The sequence below is a fragment of the Neovison vison genome, chromosome 3 (genome assembly GCF_020171115.1).
Source record: "Neovison vison isolate M4711 chromosome 3, ASM_NN_V1, whole genome shotgun sequence".
Taxonomy (NCBI): Eukaryota; Metazoa; Chordata; class Mammalia; order Carnivora; family Mustelidae; genus Neogale; species Neogale vison.
Genome location: NC_058093.1, coordinates 136,832,721 through 136,854,601, shown reverse-complemented (window position 1 = coordinate 136,854,601; position 21,881 = coordinate 136,832,721). Strand labels below are relative to the sequence as shown.

The window sequence follows — 21,881 nt, the reverse complement described above, 5'->3', positions numbered from 1 at the left end:
CCCCGCCCCCGAATGCAGCAAGGGGAACAAAATCTAACCCCAGCTCCCGAGGATGTCACCGTCCGGGGAAGGAAGCAGGAGTCTGCACTGACAAACATGTTCCAGTTTGGATGAACATCCTTTGGTATCTCTGTGTGTCTGTCCCTCTCTGTGGTCTTACGGCTGTCACTCTTCATGTCTCTGGCCGTCAGAGACATGAAGAGTTTTCATTGTTCTAGGACTCTTTGGTCCCCGTCTCCCAAACCCCAAGCCTCAGACCTCTCTGGCCTGGGCAGCCCGCAGGCATCTTCTGTGTTTATCCCTCCAACCACATCCTTGGCTGGTTGCAGCTACTGCCTCCACTCGCCAGCTCGGTGGCCCAATTCACACCACTCGGTGACACCGAGAGCCCCTTCTGATCCCCGTCTCTCTCGCAGAGTTGGCTGCAGAACCTGACGGGAAGCCATGAGAGGAGTCTACTCCTTGGGTGAAGCCATCAGGGCGACGTGCATCACAGTCACCCGCTCCAAGAGCCCCAGGGGCCCAGGTACAGCGGGCGAGGAAAGAGCGATCCGGTAAGCCTCTGTCCCCTAGGACTTTCTGATGTAGTGAAGGAATAAGAAAGACCTCAGGCCAAGGGAAAGCACAAATAAACTATATGACAATGTTAAAAATGGCAACGATTCCCAGGAAGGGTCTAATTGGTCCCGACAGTGATCATCAAAAAGCAATGCCCCAAATGAGCAGATCGCCTGACCGGCCATCCTGTCTACCTGTGACAAAGGCCGTCCCTTTTCTGTTAAACCAGGGACCTTAACTGATTCAACATGGGTTATGGATGTGCTTGGAGGCCCATAGGAAACAATGCCTGGCCCTTGGTGGGAGGAGCTGCTCACCCTCTGCAGCAAGGATCTGTGGTGTGGTGTGCCAGGCTTTATACACAGCCCAGTACAGTGCCCCAGAGAGAGAGCGAGCTAGCAGGAAAAGAGGGACACCAGGAGGTGCTACGGAGAAGAGAGACAGCTCCAAGGGAAGGGGAAGAATATTCTTTATAGGAGGAGAAGCTTGGCCAAACCTTGGATTGGGCCTTGAAAGATGAGAGGATCTGGATCTGGGAAGGGAGGGGGGTCACACAGACAGATTTGCTGCCAGGAGCTCTGGGGGGTGGGGGGAGGGCAAAGGACTGCATATCTTGCCTGGCTCAGGGACGCAATCCTGGACACTCAAGGTCCCTGGAGAGTGATGTCCCCAGCCTCATACTCTTGTCACCTCCTGTTACCCTAAAATCCCCACAAAGTCATGCCACGCCTGCCTCTCTCGTTCCTTCCCATCCCCTTCACAGTGACCCTTCAGGCTAGGACACCGGTCCTTTTTCCGGGACCCAGGACTTCCTGGCGAGCTAAATTGACAGCTGGCCTTTGCCCATTTCCCTTAACCTCCCCTGATGGCACAGGGAGCTGGCGCTTTCACTCCCACACCTCTTGTCAGCCACTGGACGTCAACAGTAGAAAGAGAGACAAGACAGAACACACACGGTGCTGTAACACACAGAGAGGACACACTGGCTGGGAACATTTGCATAAGGTACAGTAATAGTCACTGACCCAGAAGATACCCTGCAGTGTGTCACACCAGCTCACACAGGCCAAGACTATGCAACAGTACCTAGATCATGGAAAAGGTGCATATATAAACAACAAATTCAAATGAAATATATTTGGGGGGAAATAGTTTCAGATCCAAATAACATTACAAGGAATTGGTGTTCTTAGGAAGTGTCAAACGGAGGTAAGTATTAACAAATCCAGTCCTGGGCAGGTTATAAACCATTTCGACTTTGAGTGTAACAATTTATGGAGGGAAAATGTGACATCAGGTTAAGTCTGGGCGGGAAAATGTTAAGGACTGAAGCGATAGGAATGAGGAACTCCTTAAAGGATCTGAATTGATATTGCTTGACCTACTTACCTCTGTCCCTCCCTCTCTTCCTACCTCCCTCGCTTCCACGGAGCGAGACACCAAGCTAGACGCTAAGAGGACACACAAGAATACGACACAGTCCTTGCCTCACGAAGCTCTCACTCCAGCCTAGGAGACCAACAGCTAACAAATTCTCACACTGCGATCCAATAAGGTGTGGTCAAGGAAGGTGGAAAATGCCCCAGGAGCATGAAGGAGGGCGGCATCTGTTTCCCGTGGGTTGTAGTGGACTCCTCTGGCACTTAATTCTGTACTAAATGTTTCTCATGTGTCCCACTGCTCTGGGTTTGACTATCTTTCACAGTTATCTTCTCTCTTTGTCTCCCTCTTTCTCTCCTTCATTTCCTTTCTTCACCCACCATCTATTTGTCTACTGCCTCCCTCTATCTATCTGTCTATCTGTCCATCTATCTGTCTAGCATCTATCTGTGGAACATTTTAGATCACACAACTTTCTAAGACAGGTTCCTCTTCTTGCTGCCGGGACAGCCAAGCTAGCAAAGATCATTCTGCCGAAGTAAAAGTTGACGAAGGGAGTTTGCAGTTCCCTCTCTGCAGGTCCTAAAACGGGATTGTTCTCATCTGGCTGGGGTGGTGGGGTGGTCTTGCCTAAAGGCAGCAGGGCCAACCAGAGGACTTTTCAAGGGCTCCTGGACATCCTTGTTTCCCTTGTTGCCAAGAACCCGTAAGTCTCTTTGGACCCTGAGCAGCTGTTACCCTTCCAGTGCTGGGCCTGGCTGCCCAGGCCAGAAGCTGAGGTGAGGAATGGCGGCCCCGAAGGGTACATTTCCATGGTCTTAGAGGTCACTGTTGCAGCTGGCTGCCGTTCTGAGAAAGACTGCCAGCTCCGCACTGAGAATCACACCAGGGTTATAATCATCCATAACTGACATCAAGAGCCAAAAATCCATGAAATGCTTGAACTCAGAATTTTGTTATGTAGCTTGCATTTTCTAATGCCCTAAAGCTTCTGATCTGTTTCCAATTGGAGGGAAATGTAAACAGCTCCTCTCACTGGTGAATTTGGCCTCTGTAGCATAAATTTCCAAAAGTTCCCTCATGTTTTGTTGAGTGAAAAGTCCCCGTGGAAGGACAAGGCTTTCCGGAAGCGGGGGAGGGGGGGGGTCTGCACATCGTTGGGAAGAGGAAAGGTAAATCCGAGGACGTTATCTGGAAACTCTGCCGACCAATGGTCACTGCGCTTTCTCTACTAGAACCCAGGCCAAACAGCTGGACATAAACACCATTTCATACACACTGAGCAGGCTTAACTGTCTTTGATTAGAGCTGCTTATTGGCCAACGAGCAGAGTCAAGAGGCCTGATTCTGAGGTTCTGGTTTGCCTTCTTGGATTCTTAAAGTCTGACAAGGGCTTCATGGGTCTACAGGCCTAGGCAGGCACCCAATAAAGTCTAGTGACATTTACTCCCTAGCTGATTCCGTGGCGGGCTTCTCTGGAGCTGTCAGCAGCAACTAGCCCTTGTTTTCCAAATTTAACGCAGACAGGAGTCGTGTTTTCTTTTCCGGATAGACACCAGTGGACACTACTGAGGTAATTTCAATCCTCTTTTAAATTTTATCTTTGCAGAGAACAGAGATTATCTCGTTTATATTCTTTCACCTTTTTCAATGTAAACCCATATAATCAATGGCCGTATTACGATAATAGTCTCCAGAGGGGAAGCCTGACATGGTGGCTGAGAGCACGAACACGGGGCTGATCCTGGCTCAGGCACAACTAGGTCTGTCATCTTGGGCAAGGTGCTAAATGTGTCACTGTGACTCAGTTTCTTCATCTAGAAAGTGGGGATAAGGACAGGACATACTTCATTCAGTCCTTATGAGGGTTAAGTGAGTCATTACATGTAACATGTTTAAAGTAGTACCCAGAACATGTTAAGTACTCTGTTAGCTATTAGCATTACCATCAAGAAGGAATAAATCACAGAGCCGATCAAAACCAAGCAGACGAGGCAGCTTCTAGGAACCTGGGTTTTAAAAGGGGCACAGTACTACAGAAAAGGGCAGGAATGGCGCCTGGGACAGTATGTGTTTGATATTGGCGATTCATACCTTGGGCACCTGGGCCCTACTTTTCTTTTGAATTGTTGTTTATGACCTTCACTTACCCTTGCAGACTCTAGGGAGGCACATTACATTTTGCTTCCTCTCTGCCTCTCTGGTGTTCAGGGAGAAAAGGCCCAGTCCCCAGCCCCACGCCAGAGGGAATCCTCCACCAACAAAAAGATTGGTTCCGGTGTAAAAACTGTGATTAGTTCTTCCCTTTGTTTTTACTCCTGAAAGAAAGGGCACACCTAGGATCGAGAAAAATTCTGTCGCAGCCTGTATTTTATGGGGCTCCCCGTTAAAACCCGCGAACTCCGAAAACACTAATTCCACCTGGACATTTTGGGTGTTATTTGTTTAAACATGTTTGTTTTCTTAGTGAAGCTAAAAATATTTTCCCGTGGTGTTTCTGAAGGGACATTTAGACTAAAATAAAAATAAAAATAAATGACATGTTTAAAAAGTTATATTCATCAGACCTGGGACAGAGTACAGAAAGAGGGTGGAGGAAGTGAATGTTAGGACCTGTGTAGTAGTTTTCCCATTTTGGTTGCTCTAAATAGACATGGAAAAACAAATTGAAAGAAAAAAGTCCATCTCCACCCTGTACAAGTGAGGAGTTAAAAAAACATTTACTTGTATTGGAGTTAAGCTTTGAAATAAATTAATACACATCCGTATAGTAATTTTCCCTTTTATATATCAAGCCCTGTTACTATGAACTATAATAATTACATGAAACTGCTTTTTTGTACCAGATCTTTTTTCATTGAGTACAGTCTTGACAAAAGGAGCAGGAAAATTTCAGAGAATGGTGCTTATTTATGGTAGAATATTGACTATGATAAAATTTGATTTGCAGTTTCTTTTTTTTCTAAAGATTTTATTTATTTATTTGACAGAGAGAAATCACAAGTAGACGGAGAGGCAGGCAGAGAGAGTGAGGGAAGCAGGCTCCCCGCTGAGCAGAGAGCCCGACGCGGGACTCGATCCCAGGACTCCGAGATCATGACCTGAACCGAAGGCAGCGGCTTAACCCACTGAGCCACCCAGGTGCCCGATTTGTAGTTTCTTTTTGAGTGAATAAAAACACAGCGAGAATCTTAGCAAAGAAAAGGACATTAGACCCAGGGTTTTCTCCCATGGATAACAGAAATCCTTTATTAGGAAATTTCAGCTTTGGGGAATCCATTTTTCCCTTAAATTTCCAGGCTAAATTTCCTGTGTCTATGAATTTTTCTGGGGAGAAGGCACATAGCTTTAATTCTCAGAGATTTAGATATGAATATTTATTATATACACACACACATTTTATATTGTTGAATTCTGTTAAGAACCACAGAGCATACCCCCTTTTAAAAATGCTTATTGCCTGCCATTTCACAGAAGAGGTCACACTGAACCACAGATCCAAGTTAAGGGAGACCTGGACATTCTATAGAATTCTGCCATATTATGTCCAAAGTCACCTTCCTCGAATCAAAAGGCCACCATGAGCGGTCCTTCAGACACTTTCCAAGGCTCAAGTACATTTCCTTCCCCAGAACCTCGGGAAGCCGAGTCATCAGCACTCCCAGAAAATGCCGGGTGAGAAGGTCTAAGCTTCAACGTTGCAGTCCTTCTCCTTCGTTGAGCTGCGAAGGATATAAGCGAATTTGAAGATTCTTTGTTTGTCAGCTGATGAAAAACTGCACAGAGGGAATGTATTCTAAGTCCGACCTGGGAAAGGCAGCGACTCGAACGCCACGTGAAATGAGCTAACCGTGTGCCATTCTGTCTGCAAACTCTTTCACACAAATTACTTCCAGGAGTCACATTCGAAGTATTGAAGAGCCAGCACGGGGTGCACCGGGCCAATGAGAGGCGACTCGGGCTGGCTGTAAGCAACGCACACAGCGGTGCGGAGCCATGCCAGGTGAATTCCAGCCCTGGTTCGGTTCTCTGATGTCCCTAATGGTGCTAAACCTGTGTTGCCAATGGGTCCAAGAAACAGCTCGAAGGTAAGGAAGCTGCGCTCAGAGAAGCTGAGAGGCGGCCCGAACCGGCTGGTCAACAAAACACTAGAGATGAGATTCAAAGCAGATCCTAGGACCCTTGCTCTCCCCTCCTCCCACTCTGCAGGTGGGGGCGGGGGAGGCCAGCTTGCCTGGAGCCCAGGCCGGGGACAACGAAGCTACTGGGACAGTCAGCAGTCTACCGACGTACACACACCTTCAGAGCCCAGAGGACAGGAGAGCCCTGCTCTCGACCTTTCTGTGGGTCTCGCACCTCTCAGAGCAGAGCGACCCGGGGCTGGTCAGTGGCACCAGCTTCGCCAGGATCCTCAGAGCCTGAGCCGTGGGAAGCACTCATACCAGAGATGTGACTTAGGATGATGGGAAGGGAGGTGACAGTTGGGGATGGTACGTTCAGGCAAAGGTAAAGCTAAAAAATGATCTCGGCTCCAACTATGGACACGGCCGTTTGGTTGTGAACCTTCCCAGACGAGCCATTCAGGGCGCTCCTGTCAGCATTCTGCATGGTCTGCTGACAGGATATTCCTTTCTGAGGGTGGGGGGCAGTGGCGGGAACGGAACAGAGTGCTGAGAGAAGCTGGCGATACAATCGCTTGCAGGCTAACCCGAGTTTTGCATAACGATGAGACCCAGCCTGAGAAAAGTGGCTCGGTCGCTCACCCTTTCTTCATACCTTCCGGACACCAGAGACCCACACTGAGTATGTGAGGGAGGTTTGGGGGGCCCATGGTGGGGGTCAGGCCCCTGGGGACCAGGTTTCTAGAACCTTCCTGCTGTTGACTCATAACAGGAATTTGTCCGCCTCGCAGTGCCCGGCGTGAGGAAGCACTTGCTCAGTAAATGTTTGTTGACTGAATGAGTGAATGAATATGTGAAATAAAGAATGGATGAGTTATAAGGGAATGAGTGAGTGATAGGTATGTCCAAGGACAGGGACACTCAGACTTGGGTCGATTGCTGGGATCCCTCAGAGAGAAGGTACCAAAGACGCCTTTCCTAAGGGCAGGAGTAGTGCTAAGTCTTCAGCTGTTCCTTTGTCTAGCCCATCTAATTCTCCTCTACCAGCCTGCCTCTCCAAAAATGAAGACTAGCAATGAACACTTGACCAAAAAAAACATCCCAAACAGCTGACCTGGGGCATGTGACAGCAGGCAGAACGACCCAGGCAGAGCGGCCCCTCCATGGCAATATGCCAGAAGGTCCCCTCGCCATCCTCTGAGCACCCACCCTGGGCCCTCCACCTCCATGCTGTCCCCCCAGCCTAGAAAGCTCTGTCCTCCTCCTCCCTGCTTTCCTCAGTAGCCCACCTAGGAGAGCACAGACAAGTTCCACGCGGCCCCGCAGGCCTTCCTCACAACACCTCTGTCATCCACCGCCCCGGCCGCCCGCTGAAGGCGGCCTTGGCCTGGAATCTTTGCTCACATTTCAAACTGGATTTCGACCTCTCCAGGGTCAGAGAACCTAGCACCAGGCTTGACAGGTGGCTCTCTGGGGATGAGCAACAAAGACACTATGGCAAGTTCAGCTTTTTCCCCATGAAGGGTTTTGGCTTTTAGGTTTTTAATGACCCTCACAAAACAGAGCCCTGGTACGACATGGCAGTGGCTCACGGTGGCGGGGGGCGGGGGGCTGGAGAAGTGGGGCGTAGGACGTGTCCAAGGAGTCCAGCTCCCAAGCCGACCTGTGTGTGCGCAGACAGACAGCTGACCATGGAAGGGCGGGTGGGCACCCCGTCACACGCTCCCCCTACGTCCAGGAAGAGACAAGAGTGGAAAATTAACTCACCCGTCCTTCTCCAAAGAACAGCACCACTGAGCCAGCGTCACGGGTGTGTGCACACTGCTCGACATCATTAGCCACGTCTCTGAGCGGACAGTCCCATGTGCTGGCGGGGCGGGAAGAGAACTGGGGGCTCTGGGGCGCTCGTTCTGGCCTAGGTCCTCTACGCAAGGGGCCTCAGGGTAAATCAGTGGGAGACTGGGGGCCACGAAGGTACCCGGCTCTGGCCTAAACTACCAGCTAGTTAGTAGCTTTGCTTAAAAATGGCCCTGAGTAACCGACTTTGCCAATTCTCATCCTTAGGAGATCACCCGCCTGCTGGACATGGGCAGCCAGCTAACAGAAAAGCACTCCAAGATTCCAAGAGACTGAAAGGCTCCTAACTGTTGTTTAGAAATATAAATGGCCCTGGGGAGCCTGGCTCAGGTCCTGATCTCAGGGTCCTGGGTTCAAGCCCCTTGCCAGGCTCTGTGCTCAGCAGGGAATCCGCCCAGATTCTCTCTCCCGCTCCGTCTGCCCCTCCTGCTCGTGCTCTGTCTTTCTCTCAAATAAATAAATCTTTAAAAAGGAAATGTAAATGTCCCTAAATTATAACCAGAGATGGAAATGCATCTAGGGGGCGCTTTGGGGGTGGGGAACATTCTGTAATTGAGTCTCGGGTTTGTCTGGCTTCTCCCAACACACAGGGCGAATGAAAACAGCTTAGAGATGTGGGTGAAGGTTCTCAGAATGAAAAATGTCCTTTTCCCGTCTGAGATTAAAATGCAGTTTGGGAAAACAATTACCTGCCTGGGATCCTGGGAAAGTAAAACTTCCTGGTCTCTCTGCCAAGAAGAACGACTGTAAAACAAGGCCCGAGAATCTCACAAACAAGATTTTAGAATTTTATCCAAACAGCTGCAGTTCACCTTCAAGGATCCCAGACGCACTTGGGTCTGATGGATGTTGCAACACCAAGTTTGAGGTCTCCCCGGTCGGGTGCCAAAAGCTGGCCCCACGAGACAAAGACAGAACAGTTGCTCTCTTAATGGGAGCAGAAAACAACCCCCCCCCCCACACCCACCACCCAACCTCTCTGCTTTGTTGTGAAATGGTCACTGTGCCTTTGAGGAGAGATTAAAATCCCAGCCATGTCAAATTTAAAGGGCAGGTTCCCAGGCAGGGAAGGGAGTGGGGTTTGAGTGGGGGGTGGGAAAAGCCAGTTGCAGTGAATTTACGGAGGATTTGAGGATCGCAAAAGTCATGGGCCTTGACGCAATTAAAATGAATGGAAAAGTACCAGTTCGCAACTTAAAAATAAGAGTAAAATAAAGCGGCAAGGATCTTCTGGCTCGTTCTCTGCTTTCACTCTTGAGCCTGCGTGGGAATCCTGGAGCAGGTTTCCCAAGGCACGGCTAGGGTGCCAAGGAAGCAGCCTTTTTTACCTACTTTTCTGCCCTCGACACACAAAGATTCTGCAGTAGAGAGTGAGGACGAATGGTCCACCCACGGCTGAACATTTCCCGAGGGCCAGGGAGGTGCTCAGCAAAGTTGCTGGCGTTGGAGGGGGGAAGAAAAAGAATGTGAGCTCTCAAGGCATGGACAGGAAAGACTAGAGAGTCTGAGAGAGTCTGCCAGAAAGCTCCCTGGCTTGGCACCCTTGCCAGATTCTCAGACTACACAGGACACCCCGCCTTCAGGAAGACAGCTCTGAATACCCCCAGAGACCCTGACATTCTCATCTGGTTCCAAATCTTTAGAAGTGGCCGAGCCGGCTACATCTATGGGGTTCCCTCCCTATTTCCTCTCCTGCTCCATTTGTAAAACAAGGAAAGATGGGCCACACTGAAGAAGTTCTCATCCCATGGGTTTGTCCCAGAGAGCTACCCAGTGGGGTGCGGGACAGAGGCTCCCACTCCACCTAAGGGAGGGAGTGCATCTCAGCCAAGATCCTAGGCCATTTCCAGGCCTGAATATTCCCACTGCTCTTCAGATGGATGCTGACATCGAAGAAATACTCCTTGCTTAAAGAAATCTTTTGATTCAAGTCATGAGATGGTCATCGTGGGCTTGTCCTCCATTCTGAGAGCACTAAGTGCCTACGTCACAGCTTCGGGTTCTTATGAAGATGACACCAGCTCACGTGTGTGGTGTTTTGAATGGAACCTGGCACTCAATGAACTTTTGACACATATCACAAAGGTATTCTGATGAATGTTTAATGTCCCCCTTCATTCATGAAAGAACTCCAGGGTCCCCAGTTAAAGAAGCCTATGGCGGGCTCTGTTGTCTACCAAGCAAGCACGAGTTTTGACACGATTTAAAAAACCCTTCCTTTGCTGCAACTCTCCTGCCTTCGTTTCCCTTTTCTCCTTTCCTCTCCCTTCCAAATCCCCTGAAGAGTCCCAACAGGTATTTCTCCAGCCCCTGACAGGTTATGGAACATGACTTTCAGCAGCATGAAGATGAACGTCACGTATAAAGTCCTCGCCCAATTGCGAAGAGCAGGGGGAGAGCGAGCGACTGAAATTCCTCCCCAAAAGAGAAGCCCTTGGTGTTGCTTGGAATTCTTGTCCTCAAGCAAAAACTGCAGCAGGAATCGCCTCTTTCCCTTTGTGGAATGGAAGTGAGAGCTCGGGCCAGCGGCCTTGTGCTTACAGGGCTCCTCCGGTGGGCAATGGCGTTCATTTCCCTGGAGAGAGGAGGTGGGAGAGGGCTGCCTGCCTGCCCCATCCGGGCTCAGTCTCCTCGATGTTTTCCGCTTTCCCAGGCCAGCCAGAGCCCTGTGAATGATAGCTATCCACCAGCCACATAAATGGCTAGGCCGATCTGGTGAGAACTCCGCCTCCAAGAAGCCACAGGGATTGATGTTGCCATGAGGAGCACAAGGAGCTCCCACTAATACTCAGCAGACCCCCTTCCTGTGCTGGGGCCCCACCGCCAGTGCTCCCTGCCTCTCCAGCCCTTCCGAGAGGGCCGGGTCTTCGGAGCAGGGCCCCTAGAGGAGCTGCTCCCTTGGGGAGACACACCTCTTTTCCTATTACAGTTACAACAAAGCAAGGAGCAGGAAAGCCACCGAGGGTCCTGGTGGGCTCCGTGGATCGGCCCTCTCATGATGCCCATGGAAACTTGTCAATGCACAGATTCTTCGAGTCACTGGTCCAAGAGGCTCCTTGTGCCCTTAAAGATAAATATTAATGCCGGGGGGTGCTTGGTTTCGTTTTGCACTCTCATAGCTGATGACTGAAGGCTCAGTATCAAAAGGGAGAGACACACTCATTTTTGCCTCCCTAGTCAGAAATGAAGAGATTTTTGCCTCCTTTGGCTGGAGGTTACTAATTTGGAGGCTGCCTGTTTTAGAGTTAATCTCAGTTTGACTTGTAAATGAAAGGTGGAATTACCCTGCTGTGAGGCTGCGGGCCCCAACATGCCTCACAACCCGTTTTCCGTGTTGGGGTGTGGCAGAAGTTCACAGACATCACTAGAAGTTTCGGGAAACTAGGAGGTGGGAGACGGTGAGGCTCAGGTACAGAGCATGTCCTGGGCCTCCCTTGTAGAGAAGGCGAGGACTTGGCTTTCCCTTACAGAAAGGCCCTTGGCGTGGGCTGTATCAGAATCACCCAGGGACCTGGTAAAAATACAGACTGACTCCTGCATGAGCCCAGGCCTCTGTACTTATTGTCAGCCCTCCTAAACCAAGAACTGCAGAACCCTTGCCTTTTAGGAGAGCGGAGAGAAGTCACTGATGAGAAGAGCTGGTGAACTTTTATCAAAACAGCAATGTAAATTTCTTCTAATTGCATTATCAAGCTATTATCCCCGACAGCCTGGCATGCGCCCAACTTCACCGACATTCCAGCAAACCCACAACACAGCCCCCTCGGTGGGACCGGGCATCCCTGTTCCACTAATAAGGACTCAGCAGCTCAGAGAGGGTCACGTGAACTGTGTCCAGGGATGCACGGCCAGTAAGCGGGAAAGCCCAGAAGTGTTCTCGCACGATTGAATCCCAGAGCTGCCTCCGTTTTGCACGTTCACCCCCAGGGGCTGGGCGGGCACGCGGCTGTCCTGCAGGGGAGCTGGAGGGAGGCGGGACTTGCTGGCTCTACCACCGGCCCCACCACACCCCGGCAGCCTTAGTCGCTCCCCTTCTTCCTGATTCCGTCCTTCTCCCTTGTCTTGCTTTGCCGTCACCGCTTCTCCTTTCTTCAGAGAAGCTATGCTCAGTCTCAGTCTCGCTCATGCGGCGATGTCACTCAGAAGGTTCTGAGTGTCACCTGCTAAGCGGCTGGTGGACCTGGTTTGGGATGTGGCCTGGACATCAGGATTTTTAAACACTCCGGGCCATCCGAGAGGGGTGCCGGGGTTGCCCGGCTGGAGAAGCATCCGACTCTTGATTTCGGCTCAGGGTGTGATCTCAGGGTCGGGGGATCCAGCCCCATGCCGGGCTAATCGCTCAGCGGCTCATCAGGGAGTCTGCTTCTCTCCCTCTCCGTGCGCTCTTTTTCTCTCTCAGGTAAAGAAATAAATCTTTGATAAATAAATAAACAGACAAACTCTCCTGCGTGATGCTCGCGAGCAGCTAGGGTCGCGGAGACCTACTTCCTTGAGGCCCGCTGGATGCAGCTGGCAGAACCAGGAATGTCACCTGGACACGCCCGGGCCGAGGAGGTGGCTGACCACACGCCCGCTGTCATAAAGAAAGGCGCCGTGAAGAAACACGAGGCGGCCTCCAGTGACCTCATATTAGCTGAGATGACACCCGGCTATCCCGGAGGCACATGGAACACAGGGAGTGAGGATCCTGACACCTCAACGGGCAAAGTGCGGCCTGGCTGGTCTCCGCTGGGGACCAGGTGACGGCCACAAGTTGGGCACAGAGAAAGAGAGCAGCAAGCACAGCCGCCTGCATCTTAGCCCTCTTGAAACAAGGGGTGCCTGCGTCCACCCAGCTCTCCTGGTGAGCCCCATACCAGAAAGGAGACCTTAAAACTAGCCTTACTGGCCCATTCTGCAAGCCAGCTCCCTGGTTTCATCACACACACACACACACACACACACACACACACACGTGGCAGAGGATGGAAACTTTTACATCAAGCCCTGCTCTGCACCACTCTCCTTAAGGCGGTCTTTCAGACTGTTACCAAACCCCGTGTTCCTACCTTGGGCATTCGCCTGAGGACAAGAGCAACTCACTGCAAAGGACAGTGCGCATAACACGGACTGTGGCCCACCGGCGACGAGCTGGCTGGAGACGGAGCATTACACAAACAGCTGAGGCTTCCACACCCCACAGAAGTCAGGGGATGGCTGTGGAAAGCACACACTGTATCCCCAGCTCTTGGCACCAAGCCTGGTGCATGGAGGTCACCACTGAAGGAGCAAATGTGTGTCATACTGAAGGTGAAGTTTAAACCCACTACTAACCACAGACAAGGAAACGCTGAGAAAGGTTAACACGCAGAACTTTCTACGGGGAGCACGCCTAGCCGGCAGATCAGGGTGCAGACGGGGCAAGGGCACCCCCTGAGTGCAAAGCCACCAGGGAGAGCCAGAAAAGACCCCTTGGGACGCCCCTGTGCTTGGCTCTGGGCCAGGAATGAGGAAGAGAAGAACAGAGCTGGTGTGTCCGCTCCCCCGGCTCCCCAGGTGAGGAAAGCGGGCCTCCGGCAGAGCTCGTGTCCGGGGACCCGTCCCAGATCCCAGAAGGCTCCCTGTGGACTGCGCCTGTGCCGCGTGGAGGTGGGTGCACGGAGATGGCAAGGGACAGAGGCGTCACTCACTTGGCTTAGCACAGCTGTTCCTCCTGAGAGACAGCTGCAGACCGGGGCCCCGCGCTTGGCTACCCGCTCAGCTGTGCCTGTGGGTACCTCGGAGATTTGGGGCAGCTTCTCAATGAGAGGGTTTCCAAAAGCGTCAAGAGTTAAACCAACTCGGGAAAGGTGACGGAGGACAAGGGGTGGCGTGCGGGTGGCCACGTGCGCGGCAGGACTTCAGAGGGGGAGGATACCCTGGTCGCCCTCTGCGTGGGTGGGGGCCCCCAGGAGAAGCGTGCCTGAGATCTCCGCACGGAGAGCTGTAGTCCCGCAGTGGGAACAGTAAACATGCGCTGGAGAGGCTCCCTTGCTCTCTTCTCTTTCCCGTCTCTTGTGTACTTGAAGCGGTGCGATTTGTTTTAGCAAGAACAACTCTGCTCCTCTGTTATTGACTGAATTGGAGCTTCTTTTGCAGGGGGTGCACCGTGAAGCACGGGCCCCAGGGCCCTGCCCCTCTAACAGACACCGTTCCGGGTTGACGCTGGCACAGACATGGGGCAGCCGAAGCAGGAAAGAGAAAGGCACCTTAAAGAAACAGAATGGACAGGATCCTGAAAGGTGTGACTACATCCCAATGATGCATTCAGGGATGACTACACCAATCAGAATAGAGGCTTGTTAGCTGCTGTTCCGTCAGCTGGAAAGGCCAACATTGGCAGTGTTCCCGCCAACCTTTCTCCTTCTCTTAGGAATAAGTGTGTGACATCATCTTGGTGCCATTCCTTCGACCACCAACGCAGTCTCCTAGCTTCCTTTGTTCAGACTCTGGGCTCAACACGTGACCTCAGGTCACCTGACTTCCCAAGAAAATCTACCCACAGAGAGACCCGGGGCTGGGGCAGGTAAGCACACGTGTCTGCTTACAAATCAATGTGCTGGCACTGGGGTTTGAACACCTGGCTTGGTGGGGGTGGGGGGCATTCATGGGAGTCAGGCCCTGAGAGACGGATCTGTCTTTAGGGAATGGACCCACCCAATCTTTGCAAAGCCAAGATGAGGTTCAGACCCTGTACGTGGTGAGTCCCAAAAGTCACACTTCAGAAGTCTCTTGGGGTCCCACTCTACGTCTTCCCATGCAGGTAGCCCAAACACTGTAGAAGACCTTCCATGGCTACGTCTTGAATTTAGATACTTTTCTGGAGCGAAGACTAGATTCAGAAACGACCAGTTTCACAGGGCTTGGAGGCTGTGCGTAATTTCCACGGGCAAGGAGAAGCGAGCATCCGTTCGACTTCTTAGCTCCATGGGAAATTTCACAGCAGCCATAAATTCTGGTGTTTATTCCTTCAACCATCCCTGACTCTACTAGGATCAGCCTGAGTTCCAGTCCGAAGGGTTGCCCAGAAGGAGTCTGAGAGATGCCTGCTCTCAAAGAACACAGGATCTAGAGGGGAGGTATACGCAAGAAATAACCAAACACGGTCAGTGGCACAAATGAAGACGCAGCCCACGCCGATAAAGGAGTGAGCCAGAATGGGGCGGAAAAAATCTCAGAAGGCTTTCTATGAGATGGGTCCTAAGAAAAAGCTGCTCTGTCTGTTGCGAGAAAAGGTGGGGTCTTGAAGTCAGATAGACTTAGCCGTTTGCAACTTCGTAAGGTAGGCACGAGGCTGAGCAGGGCGGGAACAAAGTGCCTTGGACGGGGAGGTGCTCGAGAGATGGTCGTGAAACGCGCGCGGCCGGAGGAAGGACAAGGGCTTCCGCTCGCTCCGCCTCACGCTGCTCTCACTGTCTCATCGCTGACGCTCATTTCGCTGCCGCGACCAGCGTGGGAGGTGGGGACCACTATCGATCCCACTTACTGATGAACAAACAAGGCAGGCCCAGAGAAGTGACTTGCCCAAGGTCAACACAGCTGGGATCTGAATCCCGGCAGTCTGGGTCCTGCTTTGGAATATTAACCATGTCCCTGGCTTCTCCCATCACATTGGCTCCACTACCCCTCTTCAAGTCCTATTCGTTATCAGACAAAATCGTCAGAACATCTTCAATTTTTAGGATGAATATTGAAAACATCATACATCCCTGGCTCGTCGGGGAGTGGCCACTGGGTGCCATTTCTGTTGCTCACTCACTGATCTATCCGAGACGCTGATGTGTACAGACCCTTTTTGTCTCAGTTAATATAAAACACCATATAAACATTGACTCAGCTGCCGAGCCTGAATAATAAATCACCACTAGACCAAGTGCTAAAATAGCGCTTGATTTTCTCTCCGCCTGAGCACGCTATCTATTTATACTTTGCTTACTTCTGTGGAGTTCAAAGTGCTTTATACACATTTCATCATAACTTTGCTTATGTCGATTTATTGTCTTTATTACATACATGTGACTAATATATCCAAGAAGACTTCATATTTACTACAGGATTCTCAGTTTTCAACTAGCTTTTTTATCTAAGGGATTTACTGACTACATATAATTTATAATTAGTGGAAATCTGCTGACAATTAGAAGAATCGCATTTTGTTGGTTCTTTTTTTAAACTAAATTCATTTTGTACATGATACGACCACTCTTGTCCCTGAATAGTAAACATGTATTATTTCTTTTTTTTTTTTAAGATTTTTAAAATTTATTTTATTTTGACAGAGAGAGATCACAAGTAGGCAGAGCAGCAGGCAGAGAGAGAGGAGGAAGCAGGCTCTCCTGCTAAGCAGAGAGCCCGATGCGGGGCTCAATCCCAGGACCCTGGGATCATGACCCGAGACGAAGGCAGAGGCTTAACCCACTGAGCCACGCAGGTCCCCCCAACATATGTTATTTCTTATCCTTCACCATTCCATGTATAACTGACTTTGAACTGGAATAGATCTGTCATTTTAAAACCTCAAGTACAATTGCCTTTTTCACTCAGTGGACTTTCTGAAGTTCAATATACATATGATTCTTGTTTTTTCAGGTTGATGAGCACATTGGCACACATGCATGTTCAAATTTGGTCTTCATCTTTTCGGTTTTCATATTCATGGGCAAAAAATAAATTTAGATGATAAGGTAGAGTAAGGAAAAGAATGCGGAGAAAGGCTTCCTTAACTGGCTGGAGGACAGACAAGAGCCCAAAATTCTGGTGTGTACAAACTGCAAAACTAGGTTTGTGCACTGTGAGGGGTTAACAGAACTTAAGATTTAAAAGCAGGCCTTAGTGTCCAATGCATAAAGAGAAATGAAACAAGAGTTGTCATTTGATGTTTCTGTCAGTGACACATAAAAATAGCCCAAATGCTTAGCCTCTAAGGCTGGGGTATTCTGTTTCCTTTTGTTGTCCCCTCATGTGAATACCCATCTTCATTATTGAAAGCAGAAACGTCAGCCTTAAGCATTTCCTTGTTTTAAAAAACAGGACATATGGGGCGCCTGGGTGACTCAGTGGGTTGAGGGTCTGACTCTTGGTTTCCGTTCAGGTCATGAGCTCAGTGTCCTGAGATTGAGCCCCATGGGCTCCTAGCTCAGTGAGAGTCTGCTTGAGATATTCTCACTCTGCCCCTTCCACCCACTCACACGCATGCGCGCCTGTGTTCTCTCTCTCTCTCTCTCAAATAAATAAATAAATCTTCAAAAAAGATAAGGAGAAGGATGTTATGCTGACTGCTCCTGTCCAGGAACCAGCAGTTCTTCCCTTCCACAGGCATCCCCTAAGGTTTTGCCCTTGCCCAGCTGTGTCATCTGCCAGTATGAATTTAGGACAATGACCCAGGTAGGACCAGCCACGAGAGATATGAGTCCTAAACAGCCTCAGAAGCAGTGGTGGGTGTTGGAAGGATGTTTAGAAACAAAACCACTTATTCTAGGAGGTTCTGTACCCTGATATTATGGGCCTTGAACCAGGTCAAGGAACTAATCTGTAGTCAATATCCTCATTCAAAAGACAAGGTCCGGCCCTTGGAGACTCGCAGCTTCACAGATGCTGCATTCTCTTTTACCTCCGGGCTTCTGCACATTCTGTTCTCTCTTTACAGGTAACTGGGCAATTTGATTATTTTTCCTGTAGGACTGAGTTTAAAAAACATTTTCCTAAGACTGGATTGGATTCCCTATTTGGCAGGCACAGTTCCATAGCTCTGCCCACCCCACTGACCTTAGAACGTTGCAGGATCACCTGAAGACCAGGTCTCAGGGAAGGGTTGAATGGAAGAATGGATATCGGGGGCAGAAAAGCAAGGAAAGGAGATGGAGGCTTTGAAGGGGCTTTTTTTGCCCCTCTTTTAAAGATTTTATTTATTTTTACTTGAGACAGAGAGAGAGAGAGAGGGGAGGGAGAGGGAGAGAGGGGATCCCAAGCAAACCACCTGTTGAGCACGGAGCCCAACGTAGGGCTTGATATTATGACCCTGAGATCATGACCTGAGCCGAAACCAAGAGCCACCAGGCACCCCGGGGAAAGCCTTCCTCCGACTGTGTCTGTGACGTGTATGCAGCCACCCTGCGTGTTCCCGACGGAACTGCGGCAATCTCGTAAATCAAAACCAGGCCAAGCCTAAAAATTAGTTCAGCTAAGAAAAATTACATTACTTGAGTGTTTCAAAAGCAGCTTTTGCTTTTTCAAAATTTTTCTTTGTTCTTTATCTCAAGAAAAGAAACCACGGTATGGCGTTCAAATCTGAATCAGGTCCAACCCTGAAGGCGGGAGCAGTGTTCAGATGGAGGGCTCCACTTGGCCCCGCTAACGCAGGGCTGGCATTTCCACTATGGAAATATCAGCAGAATCAAACGAGCTTGGGAAGTTTCCATTAGCTTCATAGTTATATGTTCAGAGTTCAGACAAATGTGAAGCACAGAATAAGTAATAACAATGGTGAATGGAATGTGCTAGAAAGCAAGAAAATAGCAAACAAAGCATGTGTTCTGTTACATATTTTTTCAAATTTATCTGTTTCAACAACAAAACAGACTCTGAGAAATTAACTCACCAGTGCCATACCTCAGAACGGCATATGGAAGTAGCATGGTCTTTGGCGGTAGGCCGTCGATGAGAGCTAGCTCCCATACTTCCTGGCTACACAACGCTGGCAAGTTACTTAAGTCAGTGGGTATAGTCTCCACCTCTTCACCATCTCTCCGGATATTGTGAGGTTTAGAGAAAATAGAAGTGCTTAGCACCTAGTTCAGTAATACTGACCAGTGTGATCACCATTGTCTTTGACACCATTGGTTGAACAATAAAAACATCAATTTGGAAATTATGAATGACTCTAAGCTGGACTGAAGTTTAATTGTTTATGTGATATGCATAAGGGCTGAAGAAATAAATTATAATGCAAACCAGAAAGTAGCTAACATACTTAAGACTGACAACTTTTAAGCATTTTAATAATACCCATTTTACTATAAACAATATGGGTATGTCAATGATCTTCTTTTGTATTACTTTAGATCATAATTATTAATCTTAATTTATAATACTCCATAATTATCCAATTATATTATATTACTAGAACAGTATTTTTATATTTTTGCAGAAAAATCTATGTATGTGCATGTATATTATCCATCTAATTTTTTTTCTCATCTGTGAAATCGTACTCTCCATGCAGACTTCAACTTTTTTACTCTACAGTGATCTCAGACATCTTTCTACCTGACTTTATGAACATCTATCATGTTTTTTGATAGCCGTATTTAATTTCATAATATCAATTGACCATCATTTAGCCAACCCTCTACACACATATTTCTTTATATTTCTTTTTCTTCCCCAGTTAGTTTGTTTTATGCTTCTGCCGCAAAAACAGGGTAAAACAATGCTATGATGGATGTCTTTCATATATATAGGGAAAAAAACACTGGAAGTGAAATTGCTGAGTATTTTCAAAACTGAGGTCAAAATTGTCCTCCAAAAATTCATGAGATTATACCTTCCTTTAATGGTGTGTGTGTGGGGGAACCCCCCAAACTCTGTTTTACACTTGCTTCTCCTAATTCTCTCTCTTTCTAGACGTGCCCCAGAGAAGAAGGTACAACCTGAGTTCATAATCTTAACTGATTTAAATATTTACCCTTTTATATTTACCCTTACTTCATGATAGTCTATTACTTTTCTCATCTGTAGATGCTTCCTTTGCAAATGTAAACAATGTTGGAGGTCAAGAAGGTTCTCCTCCTAGCTTAGGTATCTACGTCTCTCCAGCCAAGAAGGAGGCCAGGAAGAGCTCTCTGGCCCCCAAAAGAAAAAAGCTACAATAAATCAAACCAAATCACAGACAAACGCATCTAAGTTACCTTGCACTTCTCAAGGTTTCTCCGTGTGTTAGTCTCAGCACTGGGTACTTCACAGACATTATCTCACTTTAGGGTCTATTTGTAAGTATTTATAAACCCAATAAAAGCCTCACAGATTACCTGAGGAGACGTGGAAAAATGACTGTCCTTCACCTCTGGTGACAGCGATGAAGATAGCAAAGCCTCTCTCCCCCATTTCCCACTCTCCCAGCCCCCACCCCAACTCTCCCCAAGGGCAACACAAGTGCCCCTTTCAGCCAGCAGTAACAGGCCAGGCTTCTATTGGCCCCCAAATCCTAATAACTGCTGTTTCCCTTGATAACCCGAGGCTTGGTGAGATCCAGAAATATCTTCTGACCATTGAAAGAGATGAACAGGTGTTTGGTATGGTTTTGGTGTCACATATAGTTTGACCTATTTGAGTTCTATAAACACTGGCCATAGAGAAGTGGTCTTTGGGATACCTCCGGGTGAAACAGAAAGTTGAATTAAGCAGGACACCTCTCTCTTCTTTCGGCTCACTAGAGAACTGACCGTACTTAAGTCTTGACGTCACTCTTGCTCTCAAACTGAGCACAAGAAGAGATGCTCCCCTCCCAAGATAAAAAATGTGAACAAGACTATTACCCTACTCAGAGTCCAACAGACCTCTGTCATACACGCCCTGAATAACGATGTCCCGCTTAACAGCTGCATCACTGAGGTTAGACCAAAAAAGTAATTGGTTTGGAATGCAGAGCTTGCCGACAAGACACTACGCCGCAGTGTATTCTCTTTGATTCACTAATGCCGAGGCACACGAATATATGAAAAGACATTTTTTCAGAAAGTTTTCCAAATATCAGGTTTTTGAAACTCAATCTACATTTTCTCCCCAAATTAACAAGACTCCCCCCACCCAAGTACAAACATGTTCCATAAAGTATCTGAAGCCAGACACCAACATTCTTGCGGGCCTGAGTGAAGCCCACCTCCCACTCTCAGACAGCAGGACCACGACCGCCAACCCCTCGGGCAGGATTCTCCCGTCTCTCCTTCTGAAGGTCAAGTCCCTGGCAACGGCGTCTGAGCTCGAGAAACGATGGGGCTGCCCCCAGAAAATGAAACCACTTTGAGAATCTTTATTTTAGTAACCATAAATCCCCTTGATCTGTCTGTGACAGGCCACTCTTCCACTGAATTCGACTTTCTAGCCAGAAAAATTTTTGTGAGATTCCGGTATATTCAGAAACAGGTCATTTGTATTCAAGAGCGTCACTAACCTACTCAAATGAAAAAGTGCTTTTCGTGTGTGTGAAATACATCAAACTCTCTGTAAGCATCTGAAGCAGGTTTCTGTGAAATCACTTGCTGCGGGTACCCGTGCACAGCGGCTGCTTTCTGAAGAAATGAAGTCAGCCTTGGAATTTGGGAGAAGCCCTGCAGGTTTCTGATGCATTAAGTAGAGATTCTGAAATCGGTGCCAGAGAGTAAGGTTTTAGGACAGTTCGTTTGCGAAGGTTAAAACAGCAGTGGGCTTGGGTCCCCTGAGGACAGGCTGTTCCCATGTAATTAACTAATCGCTGACCAATCAGAAATGGCTAAATATCAAGGTGAAATGGGAAATGAGAAAAAGAAGAAGAAGAAGAAGAACAACAACAACAACAACAACTAGTTTTTCTTTTGCAATGTTGAAAAATCACCTGAAAGTATAGTTGTGGCATTTAAGTCGCCTGCAATCTGGGTGCCTCCTTCCTTCACTTGACAGCTGTTCATTCAACTACTACATGCTCCATGCTCTAGGGGCTGGGGATGTTGTGGCAAATAAGACAGGCATGGCCCCTGCTTTCTTGGAGCTCAAAAACATACACGTAAAACACTGACTGCGTAATATGAAAATACTCGGGGAACGGAAGTGGGGTGACAGGAGAGGGAAGGCCTGGGTGAATCGGGGGAGCTTCTGCGAGGAAGTGACATTTCAACATTTGAAAGGCCAGAAAGAGGGGCGCTGTGACGATCAGGAGGAGTGCGATCCAGGGAGAGGTCACAGGTAGTGGAAGGA

At 48.8% G+C, this 21,881-nt stretch overlaps 1 protein-coding gene and 1 long non-coding RNA gene across 2 annotated transcripts in view; one reads left to right on the top strand and one right to left on the bottom strand.

Moving 5' to 3' along the window:
- Positions 1-21,881, bottom strand: part of BCL2 (BCL2 apoptosis regulator) — a 166,256-nt gene that overhangs the window by 36,678 nt on the left and 107,697 nt on the right. The window lies entirely within an intron of this gene.
- Positions 13,254-15,766, top strand: LOC122902836. Its single transcript, XR_006383880.1, has 3 exons — positions 13,254-13,544; positions 14,034-14,460; positions 14,928-15,766. It is a non-coding gene; the product is annotated as an uncharacterized LOC122902836 (long non-coding RNA).